Here is a 14,551-nt window from a genome sequence, read left to right as displayed (position 1 = left end):
TAGCCATTTTAGTATCGAACAAAATAGACTTTCAACCAAAATTGATCAAAAGGGATGAGGAAGGACACTTCATACTCATCAAAGGTAAAGTCAACCAAGATGACATCACAATTCTGAACATCTATGCTCCCAATATAAGGGCACCCACATTTGTAAAAGATCTCCTAAAAAAGCTTAAACCACACATCGATCCCCACACAATAATAGTGGGAGACTTCAACACCCCACTCTCACTGAAGGATAAGTCATTGAAACAGAAACTAAGCCGAGAAATAACATCATTAACCAATGCCATGGGTCAAATGGATCTAACAGATATCTATAGAACCTTTCACCCAAACAAGAAAGAATACACCTTCTTCTCTGCAACCCAAACAAGAAAGAATACACCTTCTTCTCTGCAACCCAAACAAGAAAGAATACACCTTCTTCTCTGCACCCCATGGAACCTTCTCCAAAATTGATCACATCGTAGGTCACAAAGCAAGCCTCAATAGATACAAGAGGATTGAAATAATACCTTGTATCCTATCAGATCACCATGCTCTTAGGCTGCAATTCAACAACAACAGAAATAACAAAAAGCCTACATGTACGTGGAAACTAAACAACTCTCTGCTAAATGAGACCTGGGTCAGGGAAGAAATAAAGAAAGATATCAAAGAGTTTCTGAAATTCAATGAAAATGAAGAAACAACATACCCAAATTTGTGGGATACATTGAAAGCAGTGCTAAGAGGAAAATTCATAGCACTAAGTGCCTTTAAAAAGAAATTGGAAACATCGCACATAAGCATCTTAACAACACAACTGGAAGCCCTAGAAAAAAAAGAAGCAGAAACACCCAAGAGGAGTAGACGCCTGGAAATAATCAAACTCAGGGCTGAAATTAACAAGATAGAAATTAAAAAAACAGTCCAAAGAATCAACAAAACCAAGAGCTGGTTCTTTGAGAAAATCAACAAGATAGACAGACCGTTAGCCAAACTAACTAAAAGGCAGAGAGACGGTATTGAAATCAACAAAATCAGAAATGAAAAGGGAGACATAACAACAGACACTGAAGAAATTCAAAGACTCATAAGATCCTACTTTGAAGGCATATATGCCACAAAATTTGAAAATCTAAGAGAAGTGGACGATTTTCTTGAACTATTTCACTTGCCAAAGTTGAAAGAAGAACAGATAAACAAGCTAAATAGTCCCATTTCCCCTACAGAAATAGAAGCAATCATCGATGGTCTCCCAACCAAAAAAAGCCCAGGGCCAGATGGTTTCAGTTCAGAATTCTACCAGACCTTTAAGGGCGAGCTAATACCGATACTCTTCAAGCTACTCCAAAAGATAGAAATGGATGGAAAATTACCAAATTCATTCTATGAGGCCATAGTCTCACTGATACCTAAACCTCACAAAGACTCAACAAAGAAAGAGAATTTCAGACCAATTTCTCTTATGAACATAGATGCAAAAATACTAAATAAAATACTTGCAAAACGAATACAGGAGCACATCAAAGATATCATTCATCATGACCAAGTAGGCTTCATTCCAGGCATGCAGGGATGGTTTAATATACGGAAATCCATCAATGTAATCCACCATATAAACAAACTGAAAATAAAAAACCACATGATCATCTCCTTGGATGCTGAGAAAGCATTTGATAAAATTCAGCACCCATTCATGTTTAAAGTTTTAGAGAGATCGGGGATACAAGGCACTTTCCTCAACATGATAAAGGCTATATACAGCAAGCCAATAGCCAAAATCAAAGTAAATGGTGAGATACTCAAGGAAATTCCTCTAAAATCGGGAACAAGGCAAGGCTGCCCACTCTCTCCATATCTCTTCAATATAGTACTCGAAGTTCTAGCCAGAGCAATAAGACAACAAAAGGAGATCAAGGGTATCCAAATGGGAAAGGAGGAAGTCAAATTATCCCTCTTTGCAGATGATATGATAGTGTACATAAGTGACCCTCAAAACTCCACCAGAGAACTCCTAAAGCTGATAAACACCTTCAGCAAATTGGCTGGATACAAAATTAACTCAAAAAAGTCTGTAGCCTTCCTATACCCAAATGACAAGCTTGCAGAGGAAGAAATTAGGAAAACCACACCCTTCACATTAGCCACAAGCAATATAAAATATCTAGGAGTTACCCTAACTAAGCAAGTGAAGGACTTGTATGAAAAAAATTTCAAAACTCTGAAGAAAGAGATTGAAGATGACCTGAGAAGATGGCATGATCTTCCTTGCTCATGGATCGGGAGAATTAACATAGTAAAAATGGCCATCCTACCAAAAGCAATCTACAGATTCAATGCAATCCCTATCAAAATACCTACCCCACTTTTTAAAGACATTGAAAGTTCAATTCTGAACTTCATATGGAAAAACAAAAAACCCAGAATAGGTAAAACAATCTTGTACAATAAAAGGTGCTCTGGAGGAATCTCCTTACCTGATCTCAAACTGTACTATAAAGCAATAGTAATTAAAACAGCATGGTACTGGCACAGCAACAGGCTGGTTGATAAGTGGAATCGAATCGAAGACCCAGATATGAATCCACACACATATGGTCACTTGATTTTTGACAAAGAAGCCAAATCCATTCAATGGAAAAAGGATAGCATCTTCAACAAATGGTGCTGGTCTAACTGGAGGTCTATGTGTAAAAAAATGAAACTGGACCCATATTTGTCACCTTGCACAAAACTCAAATCCAAGTGGATTAAAGACCTCAACATAAAACCAGAGACACTAAGCCACTTAGAAGAAAAAGTGGGAAAGAGCCTGGAACATATTGGCACAGGAGACAACTTCCTGAACAGAACACCAACAGCCCAGGCCTTAATGTCAACCATTAATAAATGGGACCTCATGAGGCTGAGAAGCTTCTGTAAGGCAGGAGACACTGTCAAGAGAACAAAGCGACAGCCTACAGACTGGGAAAAAATCTTCACCAACCCTACATCTGACAAAGGTCTAATATCCAAAATATATAAAGAACTCAAGAAATTAAACACCACCAAACCGAATAACCCAATTGAGAAATGGGGCTTGGAACTAAACAGAGAATTCTCAACAGAGGAGTATCAAATGGCTGAGAAACACTTAAAGAAATGCTCAACCTCCTTAGCCATCAGGGAAATGCAAATCAAAACAACTCTGAGATTCCATCTTACACCCATCAGAATGGCTAAGATCAAAAATTCAAGTGACACCACATGCTGGCGAGGATGTGGGGAGAGAGGAACACTCCTTCATTGCTGGTGGGAATGCAAACTAGTACAGCCACTTTGGAAATCTATCTGGTGCTATCTCAGAAAACTGGGAATAGGGCTTCCTCAAGACCCAGCTATTCCACTCCTTGGAATATACCCAGAAGATGCTCCAGCACACAACAAGAAAATTTGCTCAACCATGTTCATAGCAGCCTTATTCATAATAGCCAGAACATGGAAACAGCCTAAGTGTCCCTCAGTAGAAGAGTGGATAAAGAAACTGTGGTACATATACACTATGGAATACTACTCAGCTATTAAAAACAAGGAATTCCCGAAATTTGTGGATAAATGGATTGAGCTAGAAATGATCATAATGAGTGAGTTAACCCAGAAGCAGAAAGACTCAAATGGTATATATATACTCACTTATATCTGCATACTAGCCCAAGGGGCATGTCCCACAAAAGCCTTCACTTACCAGGAAACTGGGACAGAGGGGAAGGCATCCTATTGGGACTCTAAATGAGAGACGCATGGGAGAACAGCAAAATAAAAGGATACAGAGGGTCCTAGAACAATATGTAGAACAACAAGTAGAACAATATGATAGGCAGATTTGGGCCCAGGGGGCCCGCTCAAACTAAGGCACCAGCCAAGGACAATACAGGAGGTAAACTTTAAACCCCTTCCCAGATCTAGCCAATGGTCAGAATATTCTCCACAGTTGAGTGGAGAGTGGGATATGACTTTCTCACGTACTCTGGTGCCTCACATTTGACCATATCCCCTGGAGGGGGAGACCTGGTGGCACTCAGAGGAAGGACAGCAAGTAGCCAAGAAGAGACTTGATACCCTATGAGAATATATAGGGGGACGTAATCCCCCTCAGGAACAGTCATAGGGGAGGGGAATAATGGGAAAATAGGGGGGGGGGAGGAATGGGAGGATACAAGGGATGGGATAAACATTGAGATGTAACAAGAATAAATTAATAAAAAAAATCAAAAAAAAATATGTAAACAACTCAAGATGTTAAATTCCAGCAAACCAAATAACAATTAAAACAGAGTTAAACAGAGAACTCTCAAAAGAGGAATCTTGAATGGCTGAGAAACATTTAAAGAAATATTCAACATCCTTAGTCATCAAGAAAATACAAAAAGTTGCTGAGATTTCATCTTACTCCCTTCAGAATTGCTAAGATTAAAAAAACTCACATGACAGCACATGCTATCAAGGATATGGAATATAAGGGAACAGTTCTCCATTGCTGTTGGGGGTGCAAAATTGTACAACAATTGTGGAAGTTAATCTCGAGATTTCTCAAAAACTTGGGACAAGATCTAACTCAAGATCTAGGTATACCACTCCTGGGCATATACCCAAAAATGTGCTCCACCATACCACAAGGACATTTGCTCATCTATGTTCATATCAACTTTACTTGTAATAGCCAGAAACCAGACACAACCTAGCTGTCCCTCTACTAAGGAATGAATAAAGTAAATGTGGTATATTTACATAATGGGATACTATTCAGTTCAAAACAAAACAAAACAAATAAAACAAAACAAAAACCTCATGCAACATGCTTGCAAATGTATAGAACTAGAAAAGATTATCCTGAGGGAGATAACCCAGACTCAGAAAGGCATGCATAGTATGCAGTCATTTATACCTGGATATTAGCTATACAGTGTAGGATAACCATGCTATAATCCACAGACCCAAAGAAGCCAAGAAGGCTCTAAGGGAAGATGCTTGAAGTTCATTCAGAGGAGGAAATAAAATTAGACATCTAAAGTAGATGGAAAGAAGGAACTAAGTGGGAGAGGTGGTAGAGAGGGTAATGAGGGTGGGCATCACATGTGGGGAGAGCAGGAGTGGGGATGGGAGAGGAGCACTCAGAGAATCGAAATTGGTGTGGGGAATCTCTGGCACAGGAAAGGCTCCCAAGAGTGTATTAGTGTGACCTTAGCTGGGACTCCTAGCAGTGGTGGTTAAGGAGCCTAAAGTTGTTCACCTCCTGTAGCCATGTGGAACTTCCAGTGGAGGGACGGAGAACTAGCCCACCCATTAAACCTTCTACTTAAAATTTGTCTTTCCCATACAGAAATATGGGGATAAAGATAGACCAGAAATTGAGGGAATGGCAAGACGATGACTAGCCCAACTTGGGACTCACCCCCGGAAGAAAGCTAACCTCTGTCACTACTAATGATACTCTGCTATGCTTTCAGATAGGAGCCATGCACAACTGTCTTCTGAGAGTCTTCATCCATCAGTTGATGGAAACAAATGCAGAGACCAAGAGTCAAGCAATAGGCTGAGCTCAAGGAGTCTTGTACAAGAGTGGGAGTAAGGATAGATGGAGCTGGAGCTAACAAGGACACCATAAGAGTATCTACTGATCAACTAATCTGGGCCAATGAGGGAATCATAGAAACTGACCTCTAATAAAAAAAAATGTCCCTTACACATATGTAGCAACTATGTAGTGTGGTTAAAATATGGGTTCATTAACATAGAGTAGGGGCTATCTCTGATTCTGTTGCCTGCCTTTGGATACCTTTGCCCTACCTGGGCTGCTTTGTCAGGCCTCAGTGGAAGAGGATATATTTAGTCCTGCTGCAACTTGAGATTCCAGCATGGTTTGGTACTCCTTTGGGGCCTTCCCTTCTCTGAGAAGTAGAGGGAAATTGGGGATGAGATTGGGACTGAGAGTGGAGTAGGGTGGGTGCTAGAATCAGGTTGTAAAGTGATTAGACTAACTAAATAAATAAATGAGAAAAACACCAACATCAATATTTTTTAGATAAGTAACTTGCATATTGTCCAGTCTTTTGACCAATAAAATTGATTTAATGTTTATATTTGAAACTGGATTCTGTCACTTGATACCATTTATGTATTTATAGAATATTTTTAATTAGTCTAATAAGTCAAATTTAAAAACAAATATTTACTTTCTTTATGTAAATGAATCGATTCTTTAATTAAAAATTAAATTAAGCTTATAACCCAATATATACTAATATATATTTAATTCTTTAAATTTTTTACATTTTTAGAAACTTTTAGGATTTGTAGAAAATAGAGTAAGGTGTTATTAATGAAATTTATAAAATAATATTTCTGTGTAAGTTTGTGACTACATATATGCACTTTAAAATTTTTAATTTTTCAGTTTGTTGCATCCGTATATAAAATATAGATATGTATAAGCTGTTGAAGAGTTTTCTACCTTATTTTACTGAATGTTGTTAATTATTTTAACATATACAATTTAAAATACATAAGCATATGTCTGTATTGGTAAAATGTGGAATTAAATTGGTTGAATTTTATAGTTTTGTGTCATTGGAGATTGTCTTTTGTTGGACAAATTTTCTGCTGTCCTGCAATGACTATATTCACAGAGAGACCATTGAGATGGAAAATACTTGTTTTATGATAGAATTTATCTTCCATACACAAGTTCTCCCTAGGCATGCAAGGTCCTCCCTCCCTCCCACTCCTCACATTCCATTGATAATTGCATCATAACATTCAGAGGATGGTGAAGAGCAAAATAATTCCTAACTCAGTGGGATATTGATGTGGAAAAATATATGTTGTGCTTGCCAAGGGGAAGACAACTATTTATGTATATATGTCAGTCTGTTTATGAGGTAGAGACAAAATGCCAGGCACCAGATAGCTGGAATATTCCAGGTACATAGGCTTGCAATGATTTGCTCCAAAATAAACCAGAACAGATTATTTTTTGACAAAGCATACAAAAATTCATAAATTTGAATTGACCATATGAAGTGAATTCGGAACCTATGTGTACTGAGCTCCCAAATCCCACCAATGGCAAGTGAGTGGTGCTTCCTTCAAGGACAAGGCCCCCCATCCATCCTCTGACTCAGCACACTCTGGCAGTGAGGATGACGGTTGAACAAAAGACATCAAAGGTGAGTGTTCAGACATCTTCACAGCATCCACCCAAAATCTTGAAAGTAAAATCTTTACACTTCTGTCCCAATCATATAGTTGCTTAAACCCGTGGTCCCACTGCAGCCATTCTTTTGTAAGTGACCGTGGGTCGTACACAAATCGTGCACTTGAATACTTGCACCAGTGGGTTGCATAGGGCAGCTGTTTCTTATTTCTTCAATAATATCACTGCTGGTTCCGAGAAACCATCTTTCGTTATGAGCAGCAGGTATTTTGTTTTGTTCTACTTTTATTTTTGTTGTTTCATTTGTTTGTTGTTTTAGGTTTATCACCTTCTCTTCCTTGATTTCTAGATTAAGATGTTCTCCTGGCTGTTTTGTTTTTAAGTTGTCTTTATGCTTGAATATTTCATACAGGCATGTAATGTTTTTTTAATAAAATCCACTACCAATGACTCCGCTATAACGCCAAGCCACCCCACGCCCTCACCACCCACCCTGGCCACCAGTCCCACTTCCCCTTCTCAGTTTCTTGGGCTTTGTTTTAAATACAAGGAGTCCTCTTGGTGATGGCTGTATGAATATGCCTATAGGGCCCCCAGCTGGAGCATGTGTGGCCTCTCTAATCTCACATCCCTGAAGTAAGCATGGACTCGTGATTGGCTTCTTGTGTTTTGAACTATGTTTATATCATTACTTTACTTTTGCTAATTATATCTATCTAATGCTTTTATTTATGGCCCTCTCAGCTTTTGAATGCATTAGAACTCAGAATTTGGTCACTTCTTCCTTTGTTCTCAGCACAGCATTTTGAACACAAGACTTAGCTTAACGTTCTAGAATATTACTGTCTAATTTACCAAAAATATTCTTGTCACCTTGTAAATTTAGCATTGGTTTGCATTTTTCTATTTTAGTCACTGGTATTTAATTTATCCTATTGGTCATACAAATGTCCTCTCTTCACTAACAGCCAAGGATAATTTAAAAAAAAAATACTCTACACTTGTTCTTGATAGTAACTTGAAATCTGTGGTTAAGGATGGAATTTGGTGTTATACAATCTAGTGAGAGCCTCAAAGAAGAATTAGCAGATAGAAGAAGAAAGGATGTTGAAAGCAATTAGCTCAGGAAGAACATGTGTGGAAATAAAAGAAAGTATCTTCTTTTACTTATTGAGCTTTTACTATATGCCAGATAAATTCACATACCTTCAACACTCGTAGTGGCTCATAATTCAGAGCACTAGTTCTTCGTGTCAAGTCTGGTTTCCCACCCTAAAGAGAATCTCAAACACCTTAAATTTCTCAACAGAAATGGTAGTGCATGCCAGATGTACATTCTTTATTCTGGTGCTTTTGATATGTACAAACTGTTGCTTTCCATAGAAGTGATAATAATTCTTCATCTTGCTTTGCTTGCTTTACAGTAGATATAAAGAGTGCCCCTACTGTCACTCTTGTCATAGAGCTTTTAAAACAACCTTCTTTATTTTCATCCCCTCACTGATGAATCAGTTATATTTCCACGGAAGCTTGGCCTTCAGAGTTTGGTTCTGTCTAAGGAAGTGTGAAAGAAATGATGAAGGAAGCTACGCCTATGAAGGTTGTTGGATGGATGAGGACTTCAATGCTCGAAGGTTAGAATGTTGCAAGTTCTAATCTAAATATTCTTGGGCAACATTTAGCTCCCTCCACATGTTTACTGCTTGCTTAAGCATGTAACCTAACATCCTGGGACTCCTGGATAAATCCTTAGGAATATGAGAACAGGTCTCTCACACCCACCATTGACAAAATCGAAAGCATTGTCAGAGAACATTTGAGGATTGTCACAGAGGTCACTCCACTTTGCGATAACTCATCTACCTGTTTCCATCAATGCAGCTGGAAAGTGCTTTGAGTTATGAGTTTCTTTGCCCTGTTACTACAAAAACGTCATGTAACTTTTCATGTTTTGGAATATATAATTTGGGGCAATGTACATCAGTGTCCTGGGGCCATGGTCACACAAGCTTGTCTCTATAATAAAGGACTTACCATCCCCTTTGAGGTGAGAGCTGATTCTCAAGTTGACAGACATTACCATATCCTTTATCAAGTCCCATGCTGCGATGGGCTGATTGTCGTTTGGGGATGAACTGAGAACCAGTTATGCAGCTGTTATAAGTGTGCACAACTTAGATCCCCAACAGAAGATTTCATTCTGGTCTAGGCACCTGGATTGTCAAGTCAACTTTTAAGTCCTCTCTGGTCTGTCTCAGTTCAGTGAGAATTGGCCATTGCCTATCTTTCTCTGTTCCTTTATTTTCCTAATTTTCTTGCTGCTCATGTTCTATTCCCTTTGTGCTACTAGATTTTTATTTTTGTCAGTTGTTAGACACAACACATGAACATTATCTGCATCTCAGTTTGAAGTTTAGTATGGAGGTTTTCTACGCTTGTGTGCCCTTTGATTTTGACACACCACTGCAGGAATGGCATTAATGATAAACGCCCATTTGTTACTATTTTTAAGTCATTTTCTTCATTTACTGTAGGTTGAAGAGTTAAAGGGATGCTATAAAAATGAAAACTGGTAAGTGAGCTTCACTGTAGTCTCTAGAGATAAGCATCAATATCAAAGTTCTAAGGGAGCTGAGAGACCATCTGCCCATACACCATAAAGACCATCTTGGCCAGAGGCACTGTAACAGCTTCTTCTATTAAAAAAATAAACAATGAGATAAACTACATTGGATAAGAGATACAGATTGGGAGATTTAGAATTGGGAAGCAAAATTTGATTAGTACTCCTCTGATGAATATACAGACAGTGTTTCAAGGAGCCACATGCTTTTAGCTGATCTATTAACTGGCACATTGACCTTTATTCTATTTGACAGTGGTTCTGTATTCTCTTGATAATTTTCTTATCTTTCTGTTAATTATACATATTAAAAAATTATGTTAGTAACCTATTTTTCTTTTTTAAAATATGTACATACCTCCCTCCACTGCATCCAGTTTTCCCCACTTCCCCTCCAATCCAGATCTACTCCCTTTCTGTCTCTTCTAAGAAAATAAACATGTTTCTATGGGATACTAATAAAATATAATATTTCATAATAAAATAAAAGATAAAACAAAAATGAACACACGAATTTGAAAAGACAAACAATAAAAAGAGTCCTATAGGAAACAGCCTAAGTGTCCCTCAGTAGAAGAATGGACTAAGAAACTGTGGTATATTTACACGATGGAATACTACTCAGCTATTAAAAACGAGGCATTCCCGAAATTTGTGGACAAATGGATTGATCTAGAAATTATCATAATGAGTGAGTTCACCCAGAAGCAAAAAGAGACAAATGGTATATACTCACTTTTATCAAAACACTAGTCCAAGGGATACGTACCATGAAAATCTTTACTTACCAAGAAAGTGGGTCAGAGGAGAGGATATCCGATTGAGACTTTAGGCAAGAGTAGCATGGAAGAAAGGGGAAAAAACCTACAAGAAGAACTTTATGACAGGCAGATCTGGATCCTGGGATCCTCCTCAAACTATGGCACCAGCCAAGGAGAATATAGGCAGTAAGCTTCGAACCCCTACCAGGACCTAGCCGACGAACATGATATTCTCCACCGTTGAGTGGAGAGTGAGATCTGACTCTCACACGAACTCTGGTGCCCCTTTTCTGACCATGTCCCCCAGATGGGGAGACCTGGTGGCACTCAGAGGAAGGATAGCTAGTTACCAAGAAGAGACTTGATATTCTGAGAGCATATATAGGGGAAGGAGGTCTCCCTCGGTCACAGACATAGGGGAGGGGAAAAGGGGAGAAATGGGAGGGAGGGAAGAATGGGAGGAAACAGGGGAAGGGCTAACAATCGAGATGTAATATGAATAAAATTAATAAAAAAAGAAAATAAAGAAGAAGAAGAAGAAGAGAAGAAGAAGAAGAAGAAGAAGAAGAAGAAGAAGAAGAAGAAGAAGCTAAATAAGGAATTTCTAGTGAGAACTAAGACTTAAAGCAACTAAAATTTCTCAATAGGTTCCACAGTCAACATTCTGTCAAGGCATTTTTCTTTCTCCCCCTAACTGCCCCCCCCCCCCACGCCTCTGCCCTTTCTTCTTTTTCTTTTAACATTAACAGGTTCTTTGCATGTATATTATGGATTCTGGTTTTGTGTTTTTTTATGGTATTCCTGTATGTGCAAACATGTGTGTTTCTGCATCTGTGTGTGGTTTTATGCCTTTACTTTAGTTTTTTTTTTTCTTCTTCTATGTTTGTTTGGTTTGTTCTATCCTGGTTGGTCTATTTTTGTTTTGCCTTATTTTATGGATGCTTGTTTGTTTTCTAACAAAAGGCAGAAAGTGTGTATTCTGATGATGGGGAAAAGAGGAGGATCTAGGGAAACCATAATCAGAACATAAGTGTGTGAAAAACATCTATTTTCAATAGAGGAGATAAAACAGGTTTTGAAGGCTGGTGGTGGCTGTGTGTAGTAACAAGCGCTTGTTACTAAGTCTCACAACCTGTGTTCAGTTCCTGGAACCTATTATAAAAAGAAAGAACCAACTCAGACACATTGCCCTCTCACCTCCACATGTGCATTACAACATCTGTGTTCAGCACCTCCCCACAAAATAAATATACAAATACAAAAAAAAAAAAAAAAAGAGTCCTATAGAAGACATAAGACACAGACACTTACTCATTTACAGATTCAGGTATTGCACAAAAGCACTGAACTGGAAGACATGATTTATATGCAAAGGACCTGCCTGGTACAGATCTGTCCAGGCCTTGTGCATGGGACCTTAGTCTGTGAGTTCATGTGTGTGTGATCCTATTGACTTAGCCTTATTTTCTTGATGTCCTCCATCTTGTCTGGCTCTTACATTCTGTCTCCTCTTTCATGAGGTTCCCTGAGTGCTGATGGGAGGGGTATGATGAAGGCATCTTGTTACAGCTGAGTGTTCCAATTTCTCTCGTTCTCTGGATGCTGTTTCGTTGTAGGTATCTGTATTTTTTCCAATCTACTGCAGAGGAAGCTTCGCTGATGATGGCTGTCAAGGTCAAGACACTGAACTATGAATAAACTGGAATATCATTAGGAATCCTTTTATTGCTGTTTTTTCATTGTTTTGTTTTAGGGGTTGTTGTTATTGTTTTTGTTTAGACCAGTATTATTTAGTTTTACATTAGGTCTCTGGGATAGCTAGTCTTTGATTCTTGCTTACCCACGCGGTGTCAAGTATGGGTTCCATCTCATGGAGTGTGCCTTAAGTCAAATCAGATTTTGGTTGGTTACTCCCACTAGCTTTGTGCCACCATTGTCCTAGCATTATCTTGCAGGCTGGACACCATGGTAGAACAAAGGGTTTGTGGCTGGGCTGGTGTTTATGCTTTGCATTTGGTAGCATACAGAGTATCTTCTTGTACCAAATATGCTAGAACCTAGGGACAGAGGTTCTTAATAAGCATCAGATTGAATTGTCTATGCTAAATGAGTTGTGTAAAACAGCTTTAGCAAAGGAACCTGCCATCAGCTTGGAGAGAGCAGCTCAGAGTCTTGGCGACAACCTGGGTTGTTGGAGATTTTGAGTAACCTACTTTTATACTAAAAGGCGTGCTATATGAACTACTGTTTACACTTAGCTACACGTTGTTCCTATATAGAATTACTGGGCTTCAAGCTTCTCCAACATTGCTTCCTACTGTATCAGATTGCTGAGGCTAGCAGCCACCTCTCCAGAAGAGATGAACTCTTCCTCCCTCAGAAGTGAACGACTTCCAATAGCTCCTCTTATAATAACTGCAAAAGGAATTAGAGTTTGTACAAGATACAGAGCTGTAGATGTAGAATAAGCACATTTAAACCATAAACTTGAATTAAATATAGCCGGCATTTCGTGTGCATCGGGGAAGTGCCAAGGTAGAAGACTCAACAGCTAAGTAAACATGCCATCTTCAATATCTCTCATACTAATGATAGTAGAGTGAATTCTAGCAAAAACTGAGACCATAAATGGAAAAAGAGAATATATAGTATATAAGCTAAGCAGTGGCTTATTATTTCTGTTTAGCATTTAGCTGGCTTGTGAGCTTCAGCCATTAATGGCCAAGCTGTATCTGCAGCCCCTAGAATGGGGGACACTAGAAGAAGAAAAACTAGGTGGAAGTCCTTGGCAACAGCTCAGGAAAACTTAGTGATGTTTCCAGTGACCTACCTGCATGTTATGACCCATAATTACATCCTATCTCATGGTGCTATATTAATCATATGAAGAAAATGCTATTTCTAAGAAAGTTTAAAAGGATTTAAATATCAACTTGTTTGAATTGCTTAGCATACAGTATATATTATTGCATTCAGAACAAGCCATCTCTTATTTTTACTTTTATATTACAAATGCCCCTTTCCTATTATTTGTTGGAACTTTAGAGGACTGTACCTTTACACTCAGGAAGGTGACAAATTTGAGTTACTTTTATTTATTTCTTTATTTTTTTAAAAATTTTTATTAATTTATTCTTGTTACATCTCAATGGTTATCCCATCCCTTGTATCCTCCCATTCTTCCCTCCCTCCCATTTTCCCCGTATTCCCCTCCCCTATGACTGTTCCTGAGGGGGATTTTATAGTTATACATTTAAAGTCTCAATACGATGTAAGTGTTAGAATCATATTTGGTTTCAATATTGCATCAACTACAAATAGAGTTTTAAACACCTTGATACAACTAAAGTTTTCAGAAATGTTAAGACCTTGTGTGCTTTTTCTGAATCTTTAGCACCTTACACCTGAAAAGTTGCTAGCTTTACTGACTCAAGATCTTTTCTTTTCTTTTAAAAATATTTATTTATTTATTTTACTTTATGTGTAAAAGTGTTTTGCCTTCATGTAATTATGTATATTATGTGCATGCTCATGCCTGAAAAAGGCATAGAAACCCGTGGAATTTAAGTGACAGAGATATGAGCTGCTACACTGGTTTTGGGAACCAAGTCCAGGCCCTCTGAAATAGCAGGAACTGCTCTTCACCTCTGAAGCATCACTACAGCCCATTGACTTAAGTGTCGTACATAAAGATGCAAAGACAGAGGTTTGGCACTTTACTGGAAGAGTTAGAACACTGTTTATTATAAGGTAGTTTTAAGTTACAAATAATTTGAAATGTAAGAATAATCTAAGGAAATTTTTCTTGTCTGTAAAAATTAGATAGATGACTACCTGTTAAAACTATTGCTATTGTGGGCATGTCAGTGTTTACTATATGGGGATGGTTTACAGTGAGAAAGTTGTATTCTTATGTTTAGATACACCAAGAAACATACAATATAACGGTTGGTTTAACTTTTATAAAATTTTGTAACCTTTAAAT

This window comes from Acomys russatus, chromosome 12 (genome assembly GCF_903995435.1).
Source record: "Acomys russatus chromosome 12, mAcoRus1.1, whole genome shotgun sequence".
Classification (NCBI taxonomy): domain Eukaryota; kingdom Metazoa; phylum Chordata; class Mammalia; order Rodentia; family Muridae; genus Acomys; species Acomys russatus.
The sequence above is the reverse complement of the archived record's forward strand: the minus strand, read 5'-3'. Positions refer to the sequence as shown.